General features: G+C 39.9%; 1 long non-coding RNA gene across 2 annotated transcripts; it reads left to right on the top strand.

The window, feature by feature from the left end:
* Positions 1 to 7,397: 7,397 nt before the first annotated feature.
* On the top strand, positions 7,398 to 9,657 carry LOC129445839 (uncharacterized). Of its 2 annotated transcripts, XR_012372500.1 has the most exons (4): positions 7,398 to 7,914; positions 8,575 to 8,729; positions 8,836 to 8,883; positions 9,207 to 9,657. It is a non-coding gene; the product is annotated as an uncharacterized lncRNA (long non-coding RNA). The 2 variants fall into 2 exon arrangements; XR_008644851.2 differs by lacking the exon at positions 7,398 to 7,914 and having other exon boundaries at positions 7,947 to 8,729.
* Positions 9,658 to 22,306: the final 12,649 nt, after the last annotated feature.

Below are 22,306 nucleotides of genomic sequence, written 5' to 3'. Positions count from 1 at the left end.
GTCACATAAAGTGGTTGATAAAATGTTCACAGCACGCAAGATAATCCAAGATCGGCGTTCAGCAACCGAATATAGTGGCTAGTAAAATGGCCAAAGCATGCATGTTGACACAACCAGTCATTCAGGGCAGACGTACAAAAATTGAATAAATCAGCTAGCGTTATTATAACAATCAACGTATGCACGTTACACGAACAATAATCCAGGCAAGACAGCAGCTAATGAATAAATGCTCTGCAGCTGAAGTCAGTCTCCAGTTGAACCAGTCCGATCTCTGTCATTTAACAAAAAAATTAACCCCAATTCAACCCTAAATAAAGCACCAAGTACCTACATACCAGGCATTGTTTTGTATCACCCAGGAGAAGACAGCTCAAAGGGTACAAACAGTACAGGTAGCCTTCAGTAACATCCGATTTTGAATGCGTTGAGCGACCGTCCAGAGGGTTAGCCAACCAACCGGAGATCTACGAACGTTCAGTACATAGTAAACATAACGAACGATAGCTGGTAACAGCGAGATACACAGAGACAGCAGAGCCGCTACCCTACCTGTTGTGCAGCAGCAAAAACACACGGAGCGAGTGACTCGGAAGTATGAGGCACTTCCTTCACCAGTGAGCAAGACAGCAGTCCAAAGGACTACGACGTGCATTTATGGAGAGAGCCAGGGACAGCGATTGGCCACAAGAATGCAAAGTAATTACAAGTTTTACTCGTACTGCCACAATCTATCCCACCTTTTGGATCGTCGCCCTGACGATGGATAAATAAAGCCAAAAATGCCCTATGCTAGCTCCAAGGTCGAAAGAAAGCCATGACTGCATCAGACACCGGACCAGGAAGATCAGCAGCATTCTCCACGGTCACTACCGGTCTAGGTAGATGATGGACATTAGAATGCTGACCAGCAGTTGACCGCGCTGTCCGACATACGGCCGCTTCCAGAGCAGGGCCTTCTACTGCCCTGGTAGAAATAGGCACTAATGGCAATTGACCAGTAAGTGCACCCGAGGGGTGGTTTGAGTAACTGACCCCGGAGTAGGAGTCACTAGAGGGGCCTCATGCCTCAACACCAACAGATCATCCCCTGACATCTCGTCCTCCGACTGAGGTGGGTCTGCAAGAGGTGAACCAGGTGAGGCAACCTCACTTGAGGGATGAGCTCCAACCACAGCCTTCAACAATGCACGATTAACCTGCCTGACTTTAGTCGGTTCGTCCACTGGTGCGATTTTGTACACGGATCCTCCCTCTCTGGGTACTTTTAGGACTCTATACTGTACAGGACCATAGAGGTCACAAAGCTTATGACGGCCCAGAGCGGTAAAATCATGAAGCCACACTAACTGGCCCAATTTAAGGGGCAGAGCTCTCACCCGACAATCGTGGTTGTTCTTGCGACGTGCCACAGCAACCCCCAACCTCTCTGTAGCCCCCTCAAAGGCCAACTGCAAACGGGTCTGGTGTTCCTGAACCCACTCATGAATGTTTCCACACAGGAAATCAACTGGTAGCCTAGGATCCTGGCCAAACATAAAAAAAGAATAGAGACTCACCAGTGGCCTGATGGGGAGTAGTGTTATAGGAGAACAAGACCTGTGGCAAACAGGAACTCCAGTCCCTCTTCCGAGACACTGGCAAAGTACGCAACAAATTATGGAGCGTCCTATTATATAAGGGGGGCGCCCCGCCCTCCTAACGGCTCGACCCGCCCCCCTTGAAGGTCAAGTATATTTTATTTAATTTTCTTTATAGCGCCAGATAACAATGTGTTATTTTATTAAACAAACTAAATAGTAATATGTAATATGTTTTTTATCTTATTTCTACGATGGCATGTCTTTTTGTCTGTGTTTGCACGTTTAAAATTATCCAATTGAGTGCGCACATTTATATTTTACTGTTCGGCTTAATTCACTGAATGCGCGCTCTGTCATGTTGCATAACTGAAAAGGTGACAGTGTTTTTCCACACACACGCGCTCATTCTCTCCCTCTCTATCATGCTGTACAGTAGCTATATGCTATAACTCTGTGTAACAGTAACAGTGTATGCTGTCATATTTCTGAATTTGCATCGATTTGTCTGCGCTATTAGGCTACGCGACCAGGGCTTGACATTAACACCAAGACAGCCAATCCCACTAGCCACTTTGGCTGGTTGAATATTTTTTTAATTGTAGTTTTCTTAAAAGTTATGCAAAATTATAAACAATGCGCAATGACACTGGGAAACTACAACTCCCATGAGCACTCCCTGCACCCAGCGCAATGTACTGAGACGCATGCACGATGCAGCGGAGGTTCGCGTTGCGGACCATGCGCCAACGTTTTACAAGAGATAGCGCAAAAACTGATGGATTTGCGAATGCACGGGACGCAGTCTGGGCGCATACACGCACACTTTGGGAAGGATAAAACAATTGCATGGAAGTGACTGAAGAGATTTAAAGTGCGTGCACACTCTCTGGGCAAGAGCGGAGAGAAATTCATAGCGCATACCTGAATGCACACGTCCCAGTTTTGTCCAAATTCAAATGAAACCCACAACTGGAGAGGTTTGCGCATCATTTTAATGTAGGCTACTTTGTGCAAAAATAATACCTTCTCAAAATTTGCCATTTAAAGTCTTAAATAACTTTTAACAGAAACCATGATCAAGCATATCAATTTTACTGCTGTTGTTAATAAATATTTCAAGTGTTTGTCTAGGGTTTTTGTGTTTATCTTTTTAGTTAATCTTCTACACCACGCTCCACTGTTAATATATTAATTTAAAGTTAATCTATTTATGCCTTTCTAGCATGTTTTTCATGCACCTAAATATATGATATGATCTATACTGATATTAACAGCTAAGTAATGTAGTCTTAACTTGGGTGGTCAGTCTGCATTTGAAAGTCAATCTGCATCTAATCTAGCCAAATCGAGTACAATTACTCAAAGTCATTTTAGGATGCAATAGTCAAGTTTAATCATATAAAATGTATTTTAGAAGCAACAAAATTGTGGCCAGTGAAAATGCTGAGTGGGTAGTAACTTTGGAAAAGTTATTGTCAAGCCTTGTACGCAACTCACATTTGAAATAAAAAGCTCATAACACAAAAAGACATGATGAGAAAACAGCAGTAAGGCTTCAATGTAAATGTATGGTTATTTTGTCAGACAATTATAAATCGAGATTATATATCAGGATTTCAGCAGAGTTAAAGGAACAGCTGGTTGGATTAATCTCAAGGTGTGACTGGATCGTGTTTACTCACTACTTTATAGTCGACTCGTTTTATGTCTGACAGAACAGATAATGTATATATGTATGTATGTATGTATGTATGTATATATATATATATATATATATATATATATATATATATATATATATATATGTAAATATGTATATATCTACCCAACCAACCCCCCCCCTCAAAGCTGTAAACCTAGGGGAAACACTGCAGTCATAACAATACATTTTCTAAACCATTCTGGGTGGGTTCTAGCACGGTATAGTCAATGGCTACAATCTCATTAGGCTGAGAGGCCAACAAATTCCCCATAAACTAGCACCAGAATGTGGAGCATCCTTGGCAACTTGCCACCTCTCACAGGCCTGGCACCACTTAGACACATCTGTGGACATACCTGGCCAATAACAGGGCTGACGTAAGAGCTCTAACGTCCTGTCTATACCCTGATGGCCGTGCTCCTGGTGGACCTTAGTCAACACCTCTTCCCTTAGGGAAGCGGGCACCACCACCTGCAAGACTGCTTCTGCACCATCAGGGCGAAACACCTGACGGTACAGGACCACACGCTGTTCAACCAACCTGTCCAACTGTCGAAGTAACGCCAATGCAGACCAAGACGCCTTTTGGCGCTCTTCAAAGTCGGGACGCTGCTCACGTCTCCAAAACACAAAAACCTCCTGCATAACCGGATCAGCCTGCTGAAGGGTAGAGATATCAACAGTGGTGAGATGAGGCAGGGCCATGACAGCAGTTTGAATTGCTTCAGGTCCCTAGAGGGCCTGCTGCAAAGGCTTGGGGAGTGAAGTACCAGGAAGCATAGCTTCCATATTTGCAGGGGCAGGGGAATACTGGCGAGATAAAGCATCTGCATTCTTGTTACATTCTTCCAAGGCCACCATGACTTGCGTCCACCTCCAAAATAAAAGGAAGAGCGAAGTCGGCATATGCAAGCACTGGCGTACTTGTGAGCCTGGCTTTCAATGCTTCAAAACTGCTATGGCATTCCTCTGTCCAGTTTTCAATGACAGGTTGCTCAGCCTTCCTTTTAGACTTGGTGGCCCCCAGCTGTGCCACCAGCTTGTGTAGAGGGTAGGGTGACCACCTGTCCCGCGTAGCGCGTGAACGCACAGCGTTTGAAGCCCAATTCATGCGTCCCCCAAATTGAGACCGTGTCACGTATAATCAATGCTTGCTTAAAAAAAAGTTGGTCACTCTATATCCTCGAGCCCCAGGCACCCAAACGACCATTACTACACAGTTCAGGGTTGCTCGCCACTCGCTACTCGCACGCTACTGTTGCCCCTCAGCTGAACTGCTGACTAGGTTGTTGTCAACTTTTCGTTGTTGTCATGACAGCGCAGTCCGCACGCAGCCACGCACGTGCATCCCTTTTAAATGCGCGCTTTCCAATTGGAAAAATGGAGAAAGAGACTTAGTCTGACTCTGCACCGCCATCATCAATTAAAAAGAGAAGGTGTGGGTACAAGAAAGACTGGGAAAATAAATATTTGTGGCTGAAAGTCCTAAAGATGTATCCAGAACACTGAACAGTTTTTTTCCTGCGCCTGCCTTTACTAACATGCAAGTTCACCATCCTTCCTCCCTCTTCTCGTTCCGTGAACCCCTAAAGTTGTGAGTTAAGACTTTTTTTTAACTGTTTCTGTGTTGTTGAGCAACTTCAATTCCTGTTAATTCTATAATTATATTATAATGTATTTAAAGTGAATAAATATTAATGAAAAATAAATTAAAAAGTAAATCGTAAGTGAAAGTGCATCTGTCAATCATTGAATGTTCAAAAAATTATGAATCTTTATTTTAAAAAAATACACATTGGTTGGCCTATTCATGAGCATACATAATTTTTAGGGGAATAGGGCGTTATTAATATGCCATGTACACTGCAAAAAATGATTTTCAAGAAAAAAATGTCTTGGTATTTTTGCCTTGTTTTCAGTAAAAATATCTGAAAATTCTTAAATTAAGATGCTTTTTCTTAAGGAGCAAAACGAAAATAGAAAATAAGTCTAGTTTTTAGACCAAAAATATCAAATTTAAGTGATTTTGTGCATAAAACAAGGAAAAAATCTTGAATTTAGTGTTTTAGAAAAATGTTCAAGATTTTTTTGCTTACCTTGCTTACCCCATTGGCAGATTTTTTTGTTTTGTGCACAAAATCACTTAAATTAGATTTTTTTTGTCTACAAACTAGACTTATTTTCTTGGGTCGTTTTGCTCATCAAGAAAAAGCATCTCCACTTAAGAACTTTTAGATATGAAAACAAGACAAAAACACAAGATTTTTTTTCTAGAAAATAAGTTTTTTGCAATGTAAGGTGGTATGTGCTAGAAATGGGTAAACCACTATCAATAAGTCGGCCCGTGGGTCGGGTGCACCGCCGGGCCAGGGAGTGTCCCACATTGTCCCTCAGAAACACACCTCTTGTCCCCACTTGGGCTTATTAGCAGGTGGTCACCCTAGTAGAGGGGCTGCCAATTTTGCAAAACCCACCACAAAGCGGCGGTAATAGCTGGCAAACCCAAGCAATGACTGCCGCTCTGAAACAGTGGCAGGTGGCTGCCAGTTGGCTACAACCTCTACCTTACTTGGATCTGTGCCAACCCCTTTACTGGAAATCACATGTCCCAAATAACGCACCTCTTGCTGGAAAAAGGCACACTTAGTGAGTTTGGCCTTTAGATTCTCTCGTTGAAGCGGACCTAGCACATCCTCCAACAAATGCTGCTGAATTGTGGAGGAGAAAACCACAATGTCATCAAGGTAAAGCAACAAAGACTGGTTCTGCTGCTCCCCAAACAACCACTGCATCAACCTCTGAAAGGTACCGGGGGCATTACAAAGCCCAAAGGGCATACGGTTCCACTCGAAAAGCCCGAAGGGCGTACAAAACGCAGTCTTCAGCCGATCTACCTCTGTAACTGGGACCTGGTTGTACCCACTAGCCAGGTCCAAGGTAGAAAACCAGCAAGCACCTGTGAGGGCATCCAAGGATTCCACGATACGAGGAAGGGGGAAGGCATCTTTCCGGGTTTTACAATTAAACTGCCTATAGTCAACACACATTCTCAAAGTTCCATCTTTTTTCTTAACCAGAACAATTGGGCTGGCATAAGGACTACTACTCTCCATAATTACCTGTGACTCAAGCAGTTAGTGAATGTGCTCCTTAACCACCTCATATTCAGATGGAGGGATACGCCGGTGGCGTTGCCTAACCGGAACATTATCCAAAAGAGGGATGTCATGACTAATCAGGTTTGTGCACCTAAGGTCTCCATCATGAGTTGAAAAGACAGAGCTGTACCGCCCTAAATGGGATCTTACTAAGCCCTGCTCTTCAGCAGACAATGATGACAGATCCATAGAAGCTATCTGATCCTGCACTGTAGGAGCAACAGTCTGAGATGACACTGTGGCCATACTTGAAGGTACCTCTATGACTCCAATAGGCAAGCTAACAACACAAACCTCGTCCAAAGTACCTACAACTGTATGTGGGTAAAGCAGCACATCGATGGTACCCACATTCACAACTGGGATGTAGGCAGTACCTCTTACCACCTGAACCAAGCAGGAGATGCCAGGAGTCCAGCTGGTAGGCCAGAATTCAGGGGTTCAAACAATGCAGTAATTTCAGAGTACTGTGCTGAACATGTGGTAGTGACCATTTTCATCACCCCTCCAGGAATACGACAAGCCTTCCTGCCTCGCACTCTTACCTTACCAACTGCATCATCCAGGGAATGAGTGCTGGCCTGCTGGCACCTTTGCAATGCATTCACAACAAGTTCTGGACTGTTGGCAACCACAGGTAAGTCAAACATGGCCAAGCCATGCAGACTAAAGAGCTCTCTGTAGCATATACAAATCACGTTCATCCCTAAAATACCCGGAACCTGAGAAGACACACCACCAGGGGGATCTTTAACTACCAGCAGCCCACACCGCTGCAATGATTTACCACAAAGCTCAATGTCAAGCTCCAGGTAGCCAAGATAAGGAATAGCCAAACCGTTGGCTGCCCTAAGCTGCAGCCAGTGACAAGACTGGAGCCTCTCCTGACCCCATGGCTTGAATTGCTTGAGAAAGAAACTCTCTGTGATTGTAGAAACCATTGAACCGGTGTCTACAAGGCAAGGTATAGAGATAGATTAATCTCTTTAATAATTCACGCAAAAAACATGATTCACACATGCGTACACGATTTCACATGCATGAAATCTAACTCACATACACAAAAATATATATATTCACAAAAAAACGATGTACATACACAAAATAAAAATACATATTCATAAAATACGTTTCACAAACGAAAAAAACTATTCACAAATGTAGAACAGTGTATGAAAAGTTTTAAATTTTGAGTTTATCATGACTGTGAATGTACGAATCGTCTTTTTCGTGAGTGAATTGCTTTGAATTCGTGTGTGTGTTTTTTGAGACTTTGGTGGCAGTGCACTTCTCCAACGTGGGTCACTCGTACTCTTTAGCCAATCAGATCCAAGCTTACCATTCAACCAATCATAACCCGCCAAGAGCGCAGCATTCAAGGAGCTCAGCATTGCACACCTTTTGCGCAATCAACTGAAATGAAGCTTCACGTCATCAACCAAGCATGGTGAACGAAGTGCGGGATACACGTGTAAGTTATTACTTTATTTCATATTGTTTCATAATTTAATATCGCTAAAATAACACACATTACACTCGCTGTTTACAAGAGATTCCCGCGATTAACGTGAACGACGTTAATCGTATTGCAAGAAAGACTGTCTTACCTAACAATAAGGAGAAGTGTTTTTTAAAGTTAAATCAACAACTTTGAGAGTACGTTAAGTATTCTCATCTCATGCTAAATCCTCGTCTCTGTTTCTGACCAGTTAATATTGATCTTGTATTATTTATCTATTTAGTTAAATAGTAAACACTTACAATATAGTCTTTATTATGTTATGCCTAAAGTGTTTGTTTTTGCAATGTACGTACAGAAATACGATTGTTACTGACTATGAGTAGTTTTTCAGGTCACTGCATGAGAGATCAGGGTGAGGGCGACTTGTTTCAGGTCGATGAGAAAGTCAAACAACATAAACTGAGTGTATATGAAAACACAAAAGACAGCTAAAATGCATTTTAAGCAGACGTTTTTGTGGGTTCTACATCTGTACATAAGTGCTTCAGTTTAATAGACAGTAAAGACACTAGCCTAGTAAATAGAGTTTACGTGTGTCATATTTAGAATCAGTTTACATATAACATTCATTCTTTATTCTTGATATTGTTTAATGTCATTTATTCACAGATTGTATTAAAGGACTCTCGTCATGTAATACTATCACAGAGCAGTTGTTCTTGTGTTGCTGGGACAGCACATTGTTGCACTAACTCAGAGTGCACAGAACAGAAGTTCACAGCTGTACTGAAACGGTTGAGAGCTGACACAGACCTAGAACAATGGTAATTTTTATTTAATCTACATTTTACTGTAATGTAGTATTCCAAACTTTGCTGTTATTTTTATTAATGTTAACATGGCCACTGTGTGTTTTCTGTGTATTTTCAGAGGTTCTGTCTGCAAGACCCAAAGAAATGAGCTTGCTGATGTATTAAGGTACAACACAAAAATTTTGCAATGTAGTATTTTACACAGACACACATATATACTTCACAAATGAGATTATGAGTATGAGATCAGGCTCATTTCACTGAAAATGTTTATGTAACGGATAAAGTCCATACGAGTGGTTATTACAGAACAATCCATTACAATGTACAAAACAATAGTCCTGTCCAGATTGAGGCTGTGGTGTGACATTCAGGACGTCAGACGATTAGAAGTATTGCAAATGCCATGTAATAAGAAGCAGTATTTGATAAAAAACTGCAAAAGATTTTACAGACTAAAATGATAGGAATTGACCTTTTTTATTTCAGGAGTACCTTTTAAAAGAGTTTCACCTGTAAGCTGCCTGACCTCACAGTCCTCCAAGTAGCAGAGGCGTTTAAGGACCTTGCCAGTGCTGTAGCCCCTTCGGTCACCACTATCAGGATGTCACATGTCAATTCTTTGGTGGATTTTGGCTTTGGCATACTAGAGTTTAGTATGGAAGTGTGCTGTCATACCAGCAGCAACAACACGCAACCTTAATCGCTATCAAGATGCCCCATAACTACAACCTCTGCAACTACTTGGCTACAGCCTTGACACATCTGTTTGCTTGTTAGTTATTTATATTTACATGTTTACATTTCTGAAGTGTAGGCAGTTATTTACAGTATATTTAAATACATTACTGCATGGTAAATGTTCAAAGCCACATGTTTACATTCCTGCAGTGCATGCAACACTGAATAAAAGTTACTTACAGTATATTTACATTCATTACTGCATTGCAAATGTTCAAAGTCATTTACATGTTTACATTCATGCAGTGCAGGTAACACTGTATTAAAGTTATTTACAGTATATTTATATACATTACTGCATTGCAAATGTGTGAAGTCATTTATATTTCCATGTTTACATTCGTGCAGGCAACACTGTATTAAAGTTATTTACAGTATTTAAATACATTCCTGCATTGCAAATGTGTAAAGTCATTTATATTTACATCCCTGCAGTGCAAGCAACACTGAATGAAAGTAATTAACAGTATATTTAAATACATTACTGCATTGCAAATGTGTAAAGTCATTTATATTTACATTCCTGCAGTGCAGGCAACACTGAATAAAAGTTAATTATATACATGTCAATATTAATTATACCTGAACAAAACTAAATGCAATACTTGGTTCACTGGATAAGGCAGCGTCCTTTCTCAGCCAGCGACGCACTTTAAGGGACAATAGCACGATCAAATTATCACTTATAAAATGACTGCAGATCCTTGTATGATATGTGATGTTAAATCGCTACCGTCGATTGATGTGAATCCATTTTCTGCGTGTTTTTAGTCCACAAAAAAAATTTGGAAACTCATACAGAGTTGAAATTTGAGGAGTCCTCAAATAACTGGACACAGCAATGTTCAGCTTAACTACTTTCTTTCCGCTATAGATTTTAAACTTTCTGGAAGCCATTACTATAATGTTTAACTACATAATGCTATAAATATACTTTAGTTATAAATCGCTCTCAAATGAATTATATGAAAGCATTTTGCTGCTAGTACACTCAGATACGAAATGCGCTGGAAGATTCTTCCGGAAATACGTCAGGAGAGCCAGATTGCGCAAAAGGTGTGCATTGCTGAGCTCCTTGAGTGCTGCGCTCTTGGCGGGTTATGATTGGTTGGATGGTAAGCTTGCATCTGATTGGCTAAAGAGTACGAGCGACCCACGTTGAAGAAGCGCGCTGCCACCAAAGTCTCAAAAAACACACACACGAATTCAAAGCAATTCACACACTAAAAAGACGATTCGTACATTCACAGTCATGATAAACTCAAAATGTAAAACTTTTCGTACACAGTTCTACATTTGTGAATAGTTTTTTGTTTTGTTTGTGAAACGTATTTTATGAATATGTATTTTTATTTTGTGTATGTACATCGTTTTTTTGCGAATATATATATTTTTGTGTATGTGAATTAGATTTCATGCATGTGAAATTGGCTACGCATGTGTGAATTATGTTTTTTGCGTGAATTATTAATGAGATTAAGCTATCTCCATAGCAAGGAACCTCAACCCCACCCATACACACATCTAAATGTGGACAAGATGACATCAGACCAAATGAACCAATATCTACCCCCCCCCCCCCCGGACTGTGGCTCTGCAATTCAGCGGGTGCTAGTTTTCCGAGACTGCCTATTAAGAGGTGGAGGGGCATGTGAAGGAAAAGATACACGAGCAGGAGCACGTTCCCCTTCGCACTCTCGGGCGAAGTGGCCAGGCTTCTGGCACCTCCGGCATATTATGGGGGCATTATAAGATGAACGACCGTGCTGGCTAGAACTCTGCAAACGGACAATGCTTTGGGTAAGTTGGTTAAGCTGCCCTTGCTGCACCTTTAGCATCCCTCGTAGTTCACTCAGCTCCGATACTTGGGGTGAATTAACAACCCCCCGAGAATCACTCTGAACACCAAACTGAAAAACCAAGGTCGCGCAGTAAAACTTCAGCATTTGGTATTTCGATAGGGGCACGCTGCTTTACCGACGCCATAAGGCTCATTAATGCGAGGGAAAACTCTTGCAAGGTTTTCCCCTCCTGCTGCCGACGGGAGAAGAACGCTTCTTGCAGGTTTACGTAGGACTCGCAACAACCATAAATTTCCTGTAAAATGGCAATTATCTTAACTGGGTCCTCACTTTCTGCACTCGGACGAAATTTTACTTCATCACGGGCTTCCCCTTCCAGGTGATCAATCAAAAAGAATGCCTGATCGGATGTTGACAAATGGCGCGCCCTTATACAAGCTTGCACTTTCTCAATCCATTCTGTTAACCCTATGCCTGACCTTCCCCTGAACATAGGACATTTCCGATCACGGGGTACGAAAACAAATCTTTCGGTAGTAGGGGCTCTAGCTGCAGATAGTGCAGTGGAAGACGCATTAGAGGGTTCAGAACTAGGTCCTGCCACAGCCCCAGCCTGTTCCAGGCGCAGCTTCTCATTATCTGCCCTTAACTGCTCAACTAAATCCCTCAACTCCTGTAATTCTCCTTCCATACTTATCCTGCCCAATAAAGGGGAAACTCTCGTTTGGAGATAAGGTGGAGAAAGAACACCAGCTGCTGTTTTGCCTAAAACACAGAACAAAGACAAAAAAAATGTGAACACTCCTGTACACGAATCAAAATACACCCAAAAACACAGACAAAAACAAAAATTGAACTCGTCTCGGCTTTAAATTGTAAAACCCTGCCGACTACACCAAAAGTGGCATCACAAGGGGGGGGGGTAGTTTTAAAGAGAACCTACCCCCAAAACACTGACTACGCCACCCTGGGACTTACACCCAGGGAATACTTGGAGTTAGTTCCTAATTTTGATATTCTAGATGCACATAAGGACACCCAGCTACATATACAATTCAGCCAGAGACGAAGTTCAATTTAAAAATAGACAACACTTTATTTCAATTATAAAACACAATTTATAACACATTCATACTTGGGAAGGGGGCAAATTATAATGGCTGCTGAGGCTTACTGGTGGAGGAAAAAGGAGTCACAAGGGCTTAGGGAAATCCAAAAAAAATAAAGAAAGAAAATCCCCCATGTGAACACACACACAAACACACACACACACACACACACACACACAGCAAAACACAACAGTGAATATTGAGAAAACAGGGTAATCGCCACGGCACACAGGCAAGGGACACCACCACCCGGTACACCAATACCACCACCTTCAGCTCTCAGCACTGAAACAAAAACAAACACACAAGGGGTTGAATCACAGGCAAAACTCTAAAGTTTAAAATACTAAAGAAAGCTAACTAAAGTTAACTAAAGTTCAATTAAATCACAAAATATAGGGCCAACAAAGGCTCCACAAAGGCAGTACACATAAAGATAGAATAACACAAATAAACTTATCACTAAACAAAAACCAAATATAATTCAAATACAATAAATCAAAGAAAAGAAACTAATAAAGCAACAAAAAAAAAACAATAAATACAAATACACTATTAACTAAATTGCTTTGTGCTGGCACAAAAGAAAAATAAACAAAATCCAACCCATAAAGACCAGTTTCAACAAATGAAACAAAACACTTGACCAACCAAATTATAACAGAAAACAAACCCTTTCAGCTGTATACAAAGGGTTAAAATATTAGCCCACATAAAACAGGGAGATCGCCTCTTCACACGTATGGCCACAAATGGACCAATGGCCGTAGAGGCTGGAAAGCAGTAAGGTTGCTGACACGATGTTCAAAATACGTTCACCACAATGTTTAAAATACATTCACCGCTAATCAACAGCAATCAAACTGGCGTGCAGTACACAAATAGAATAGCTGAGATGACAGCAAAAACATGCACCTCCCACCCGATAATCCAAAGCAGGCGTTTTGTGATTAGCTTGATATAGTGTGTATAATGTTCAACGCATGCACGTTCACAAGCAACAGTCCACGGCAGGCATGCAGTGATTGAATAAAGTCTGGACTAGTATGATGTTCTCAGCATGCACATGCATACACACAGCAACACAGGGCGAGCATACAACTAAATAAGGGGCTAGTATCAATGTTCAAAGCACGCGCGTGCACAAGCAGCAATCCAGGGAGAGCGTGCGGCGGTCACATAAAGTGGTTAATAAAATGTTCACAGCACGCACGATAATCCAAAATCAACGTACAGCAACCGAATAAAGTGGCTAGTAAGGTGACCAATGGATGCATGTTGACACCACCAGTCATTCAGGACAGACGTACAAAAATAAATCAGCTAGCGTTATTATAACAATCAACGTATGCACGTTACACGAACAATAATCCAGGCAAGACAGCAGCTAATGAATAAATGCTCTGCAGCTGAAGTCAGTCTCCAGTTGAACCAGTCCGATCTCTGTCATTTAACAAAAAAATAATTAACCCCAATTCAACCATAAATAAAGCTGGCACCAAGTGCCTACATACCGATCAGGCATCGTTTTGTATCACCCAGGAGAAGACAGCTCAAAGGGTACAAACAGTACAGTTGCCTTCAGTAACATCCGCTTTTGAATGCGTTGAGCGACCGCGCAGAGGATTAGCCAACCAACCGGAGATCTACGAACGTTCAGTACATAGTAAGCATAACGATAGCTGGTAACAGCGAGATACACAGAGACAGCAGAGCCGCTAACCTACCTGTTGTGCAGCAGCAAAACACACAGAGCGAGTGACCCGGAAGTATGACGCACTTCCTTCACCAGTGAGCAAGACAGCAGTCCAAAGGACTACGACGTGTATTTATGGAGAGAGCCAGGGGCAGCGATTGGCCACAAGAATGCAAAGTAATTACAAGTTTAACTCGTACTGCCACACTCATGAAATCAATGTCACTTAATCTGCCTTAAGATCATAAAGCTACATGCTTTACAATACTGTATAGCAGTAAGAATGTTATTTTCTAAAGGCCACGGAATTAACTTCTTAATGTACAATTATGAGTATTTGCTGGACAAATACATTAATTAAATGTAATTATTATTCTGCTAAATCAGTTAAAATCTTAATAATTTTTATAATTAATTACAGTCAGTTGTACTTATTATTATTCCATTTGAGCTAAATCTGGGAATTTCCCCAAATTCCCTTAAATTGTAATAAATAGTGTTTCGGCCGGAGGTTCATAGTGTTTTAAATAACGTCGTTCTCCTACTCCCGCTGATTCGCTACAATGGATAGCCCTTTGATCTCCGTTAGGTCTCTCACAGTGAAAGTAAAGACCATATGTATTTTATTAATCTATACAACAACAGCTTCATTTCTCTGCAACAATTATAGTTTAGCTTAATCGGTGGATCTCATCAGTGGATGAATACTTTACCGATGGAATGATTTACCAACCGACGTCCGAAAATCAGAGACAGTAGATAACTTTAAATCTAGACTTAAAACTTTTCTCTTTAACAAGGCTTTCAAATAGTTGTTTTAACAATGGTACTTATTCAATTCAATTCAATTTTATTTATATAGCGCTTTTCACAATTGGTGATTGTTTCAAAGCAGCTTTACATTAATAGAAGCAGTGGAAAGCACAGAAAAACGACAGATAGCACAACAAAATACACGATAGCACAAGCAGCTAAATTTGATGCGGCTATGAATCAACATTATAAGCGTGCGTATTGCTAATGTAACGTAACGCAGATGGTGCTAAGTTAAGCCCAAGAGGGCTGCCTCCCCGGGTTGAAAAACCCCCTAGGAGAAAAAAAAAAGTCATAGGAGGGAAAAACCCTTGGGAGATATATTTATATTGAAACGATTAAGGAGATTAGGCGGAGGTTAAGCGGGTTCTGCCGGTGGTCGTTGGTCATGCATCAGCTGGGCATCACGTTGAAGGTCTGCCGGTGGGTCAGAGGTGTGCCGACTTTCACATTTACCGGAACTGGGTCTGTTTGTCTCATTGTCCTCGGAGAAAAACAAAACCCAATTAGCGTAGGGGCCATTCATATGTATACACCTGTACATATACACAAACATATATCCATATATATCCACACATATCTATATATACATATATACACATATATATACATACACATACACACACATACACATATATATACACATATACATATATATACATACACACATACACATATATACACATACATACACACACATGTACATATACGTATTGAAGATACAACGTCATCCTAGTGAAAGACTCTGCACAGTTTGGTTTAGGGAGAATGAGAAAAATGCACGGGACGGCGAATGTTTTGGAAATGGGTGCAGTGACACCCTTTTAAGGACTGAAGTCCTGCCCCCGACTAGTGGGCTTACCACCATAAATCTTTACCCATCGTGCTTTATTGAAGTCCGGACGAGCATAATAGCTAGCTTGTACAACCTAATAAATAAATAAATTAATGAATAAATTAAAACACTTCAAAGCATGGTAAATCTCATTAATACTCTTTAGTAATATGCTGAAACTTTGAATTGGTTTTCGATTGAGTCTTAACTGCCAAATATGGCCGGCCTGCAATTTTGGCCTTTTCCCATGACCTTAAAATAGTATGTCATACAGAACCGTTTGCCACTGTACGTTAGTATTAACGACGGCAGTGGGGCCTCTGGCCTTAGTCAAACGAGTTCTGTTTCCGTTTCTAAAATCATCAACTATGTGTAATACACTTAACCAGCAATAGTTAGCCTGTCCGGAACCGAGCTGACTAAAACCACATTACTGTGTGACACTTGTTTTCTATGTGAACGGCCCCTACGCTAATAAGATTTTGTTTCTCTCTCCCTGTCTCGTCCTTGATCCCGAGGACGAGACAAACAGATCCAGTTCCGGTACATGTGAAAGTCGGCACACAACTGATCTACTAGCTGTTCTTCAACATGATGTCCAGCTGATGCCTGACCAAAGACCACTGGCAGAACCCGCTTAATCTCCGCTTAATCTCCGCTTAATCTCCGCTTAATCTCCTTCCATTTCGATGTGTGTGTATATATATATATATATATATATATATATATATATATATATATATATATATATATATATATATATATATATATATATATAACTCCCAAGGGTTTTTTCCTCCTATGACTTTTTTTACTTCCCCGGCTAAAATTCCGGGGTTTTTTTCTCCTAGGGGGTTTTTCAACCCGGGGAGGCAGCCTTTTTGGGCTTAACTTCTATACGTTACATTAGTAATACGTTTGCTAATAATGTTGATTTATAGCCGTAGCAAATTTAACTGCTTGTGCTATCGTTTATTATGTTGTGCAATCTGTCAATTTTCTGTGCTTTTCACTGCATCTATTATGTAAAGCTGCTTTGATACAATTACCAAATTGTGAAAAGCGCTATTTAAATAAAATTGAATTGAATTGAATACTGCTTTGATTTAGGAATTGTAATTGTAATATGACTTACTGATTATATTCTATCCTCATTCAGTCCTGAGTAATATTTTAGAAGATTCACTCACAGCATTTAAGGATCTTTTGTGCTTTTCACATCTCAGACTGGCATGCCCAAGTTCTCCCTTCACATGCAAACACATTCATTGCATTTTAGTTTAACCCTCTAGGGTCCGACCATTTTGGGACACTCTCCGAGGTTCTGACATGCTCTTACATTTGGTCTTTTTTCAGTTGCTTTAAAACATAATAATGGGAAGTGTCTCATACCACTGCGTTCAGCACAAACTGGGCTAAAATATTATATGAGCTACATGTATGTTTGTATTTTTGAGAGAAAAATGTTTATGCGTGGTTTTTAAAAAAGCAAAATTTTTAAGTCACTGATATAAGTCCACAAAACCCATACTAAACATGTTTAACAAGACTTTCCTAAACATAATCTAGTAGTCTAGAGTTTTTTCTTTAAAATGATGTGACAATCACCATGCCTACTTATTCACATAAAACAATGTATTGATTTAGAAATTGTAAGACACTTTTTGTTTAGACGGGCTGTATGCGAGAAGGATTGATTGACAGCAAGCAAACAAAGGCTCGCATAATGAGCTGCATAATGAGGCAGGAATGTGAGAATGAACTACAGTAAAGAATGTGAGGACAAATGTAAACATGTTTGTTTGAGGTTTATTAAGTTAACAATATAATCAAAATAGAAATGATGGTTAGTAGGACATTTTAAGTTTATTTGGAAACATACCCTATTCCTAAAACTTTGTATAAACTAAGAAACTGATACACAACAGAGCTGTAAACTTCATTAAGAAACTGATACACAACAGAGCTGTAAAGTTCATGTGGCTCATGTTACCATACAACTTTATGTCCAAAAAGTGTTTTTCCACTTCATAGTTTTGTACTGGTGAGAGAGATGCATACCTCTAAGAGAGTTATAAACAGCTGTTAGCATAAATTGTCCACAGAAATACCCTTACTTATATAACTGATGGGTAAATGTCACTGATACTAAGTTACATTCATATACTATCTTGTACATAAACTTAATCTCAGATAAACATCTGCAGCAATTAATATAAAAAGCTGTTTTCAGATGACTGTTTTCAGATGCCCATCCCCTTATCGTCTAGCTTCTGTTTTAAACGCGTTTCTGTAAGCGAGTATGAACTTTAAAAACCCATCGCATGTGCGCGAGCTCGCATCCCCGTGTAACGCAGCGCTCATAAAAACGGTGTCGCGTGTAAAGCGCAATTTATGGAATTACCTTGCATGTAAACAATATGGAATCATTTTACAGCAAATCCCGCAGTGCAGCATTTACTTAAAGTTGCCATGACAGATACGAAAGTGAATAACTGTGTCTTAACACTGTACAACATGTAACAGATATCCGCCATTATGGGAGGTCACGCGTACTCGTTTGTAAATAAGCATGTAAACATGGAATCATATTACAGCACACACTTAAAAGATACAGCAGTTCAGGCTTACTGAAAGTTTCCACGAAGGATATAAGTGAATAACTGTGTTTAACACTGTTACAGCATGCAACAGTGAAATCCGCCATTACGTGAGATCGCGTCCATTTGTAAACAATGCGAAACATTTTCAATCCGAAGCGTGTAGTCTGCTAAGGTGGCTTAACGTTACTGTATGTAGGCTGAACTGCACAAGCCATGAGCGTATTAAGTTACATGATAGCAAATATAAATGGTATAAATTAACTGTTAACGTTACTTCTAATCCAGCAGTGTGTTCTCCATTGTTCTTCTTAGGTAACGTTAAAGATAAATGCTTCTCTTCCTCAATGTCCAGACATAAATGAAGATATTCCTCACGTGTGTGAATAAAGTTACCATCTTCATTACCATGTCAACAGCTGTGGGCGTGACCAAATTAAAGATAATGAAGTCAGCCAGGAAAAACGGTACTCTCTTTACTTCAATGCAGATTACATAAACAGGCAATATTTGTTTTCGATTATATTTAGCTTGTTTAAAAGTAGACATTTCAGGCTTTCTTTGGATGTGTGTATCATGCTTGTGTGACGAGAAATCCCGGAATTTCAATTGATTTTTGTAACGTGTTTTGAGAGACAGCTGGCGGAGACAGAAATGTCTGGATGGACACCCTGTTTATTTTCTTTATTTGACAAAAACACAAAGATCTGTTGTTATTGTGAATGAACACATATTAAAGAAGTCCCTTTACCGTTTCAAATGATGTCAAACACGTAAGTGTATGATTATTTAACCCCATTCACACAGACCTCTGGTCCCAGAAAATACCCGTAAAATTGCCAGACAAGCGTCTGTGTGAACAAAAACTCGTTCCGTTAATCTTCTGGGATCGTTGCCGGAAAGAGGACCTAGTAAGATACGCGGGTAACCCTCTGTGTGAACAAGAATGCCGTAAAGGGCGTGTCGAAGTCACAACACAAGTTATGGTTCAGCTCCTTACAACGACAGATAACATGCATATAAACATTCACCACGAGAAATGTTGCAAACTAGATTGAAGCAGTTATCAGAAAATGATATATGAGACGCATAAACAATGACGCACGTGCCGTAGTAAGGACGCGCGTGTCATGGCAACATGAAGTTGGTTCAACTCTTTAAAATGAGGGATTTACAACATTCACTACGAGAAATGTCAGCATACTAGACTGAAGCAGATATCAAGTAAGTTAGCTCGTTACTTACTGCGTTGAAACGGAGATCATTCAGCAGCATAAAAGAATATCGCGTCACGTGCTCATTTGAGCAATAATAAACGAAAATACCCACATGTCATGCCAACGAGATATATTGTTCAGCTCCTCAAAATGCGGGTTTTAAATGCATATAAACAATCACGATGAGAAATGTCTGAAAACTGTATCAAAGCAGAAATCAGGGAGCTTGTCAAATATCCACTCTGAAGCTGAGATCATTCACCAGCATATAACTGTGCATTCACGCGCTCCTTTATAATCTTATCATAAACAAAAATGCACGCGAGTTGTTTCTGGAGAGAGAAATAATATATAATATACAAACTTCAGACGCTGTGTGGAAGAGAGGGCGGGACTTTCAACATGTCACGTGTCTTTCCGGGACCATCAGATGCCGTGTAATCTTGGCAGTGTGAACGAACAAAAACTCTATTCCGGAAAAATCCAGGATGCATTTTACGTGTATTTTACGGAATTTCTGTGTGAAAAGGGCTTTAATGATGGAGTATTTTAAGTTGATTCTGCCATGATAAGGAAAAAACACGTCAAAACGCGGCCCCCGCGTTTTTGGACCCCAGGGGGTTAAATCATCACTTTTCAATTGCTAATGTTTGTTAGCTTTCTTTCCATGTTGTACATTTGCTGTCACAACATAAACAATTGTGTATGGAAACCTTTAGCTCCATGAAAAGACTATCATTCTCCAGGGATTGCATCAGTATTAGTACTTTGTACAGTGTTGATGTGATTTTTTTTCACTGGTTGGATGATCACGTCCTCAGGAATCACCACTTTGTAAGGGAAAAATAATATATATCCATCCGTTTGGCCCAAATAGAGGAAACCAATCGGCATGGCAGAAGGGTCCTCACGCATCTGGTCTTTTTCGGTGCTCACTGAGGAAGTTTTAACATTACGTACACTGTAAAAAATTCACTGTTAAATTACAGTAATATACTGGCAGCTAGATTTGACAGCATAAAGTTGTAATTTTACAGATTACCTACTGTAATTTACAACAACAGTTTTTACTGTACAAATATTACGGGTCGGTACTGTAAAAAAAAGGGAGCTACACAGTATAATACTGTCAGATGTTTGGTTGCATTATATTGTTATTTTAGGGTTCCTGCTGTAATTTATACTGTAGAATTTGATTTTTCAAGCATTGTTAAAATGTAATTTTAAAATAAACACTTAAAATTGCTTGCAAAAAATTCTCAAACAAAGGATGATGATAAAACACTGTTTTTATTCAATATAATAAAATTCAGTGCATTCTTAAATGTTTCTGCCTCACCAATGACACTGGGCTGAATAAAACCTAATGCTGTGATGTCACATAAATATCACAACATTGCAGCATACAATGTGAAAGACCCACTAAAAGTCCATGAAGTTTTTGATGAGGGTGGCCACATGGGGATTCACAGTTGCTGTGTTTTTCTGAAAAGCTTTCCTGTCTTCTTGGATACCTTCACCTGCCAGGCTTTTGTTCCCCTATTAGGGTTCCCACCAATTAAGCATCTACAAAGTACAATAAGATAAGTAAAGATTCATTGCAATGAAGACAGATAAAACCAACTGCATTCACAGTATAAATATTCTAGGTTGTTGCCATTCTGACAGTAATGAGAGAAAAAATACTTTATTCAAAAAATGTAGCATGATAACAGATTTGGCCTATAACCAGTGTTATGTCTATATGCACATGCTAGCTTAAACTTCGACTCACTATTTAAAAGACCTAATGCAATCAAAGTCAATTTACAAACAAGAAAGAGACACTAATTTAACGCAATGTGACGTTCTTGAACAGCTAGTAGAGGATTTACCTTTGAACAAACTCCAGTGTCCTCGCAGCTTCATCTTGGTATTGCAAGTTGAACACATGCGAAAACTGCAGCCAGCCTATGGAATAAATTTCCCGCCTAATGTATTGAGGTCACGTTAAAAAAATAATTATGCGTGAATAAAAAAAATAAGCGCAAATTTGATCTTTAAACAAAATTAAAATTAAATTGCACAAAACTGAAAAACGAATGCAAAGTTATCCAAATTGCATACAAAATGACATTTTGTTTGTTTATATTACTCCTTTATTTCTTCTCTCTAATATTTTCTGCTCATATTAATTTGTTTTATATGCTTGTGCTGTTTCTCCCTTGCTCTTATTTCCACACTCTGCGCTTGCTTTTCCAAAAGTTGCCGTTAGAGTTTCATGCAAATCAGGGTGGACTTAAGCGTCACCATTGGTCCACTAGTTGTAGATTGACAGCTCCTTTAGCCAATCAGTTGAAGAGGAAGTTGACGTCACTCCAGTGCGACTCCCGGCTGCATAGTCGTGCCGGAGAGGATGGATAACCGTCAGCTGGCAAATATTAGACAATTAAATATCATTAAACAAAATATTGTTAGTGTTTGACAGAAATACACTTATGTCTGTTGTGAGTACTCTTTGTCAGTTATTTAAGATAATGTGTCATCCAAGTAAAAGAAAGTCCGTTAACACGAATCCTTTTAGCTAGTTTAGGTTTAGGCAGTGGAGTGAGTCTTTGCAGTTTAAGGCTAAAATGATTTACATTGGCTTTACACATTCTATGCTCAGTATAATGATAAAGTAATAATAGTTAAGACAAATACATTTATGAAATTACCATTGGTAGACTTCAGCCAAGTTGTACATCTGAACAATCTTGACCAAAAAAATAATAGCAAACGGCCTGAATATCAGTGT

The sequence above is a fragment of the Misgurnus anguillicaudatus genome, chromosome 12 (genome assembly GCF_027580225.2).
Source record: "Misgurnus anguillicaudatus chromosome 12, ASM2758022v2, whole genome shotgun sequence".
Classification (NCBI taxonomy): Eukaryota; Metazoa; Chordata; class Actinopteri; order Cypriniformes; family Cobitidae; genus Misgurnus; species Misgurnus anguillicaudatus.
Note: the sequence above shows the minus strand (reverse complement) of the source record. Positions and strands in the feature narration are given on the sequence as shown.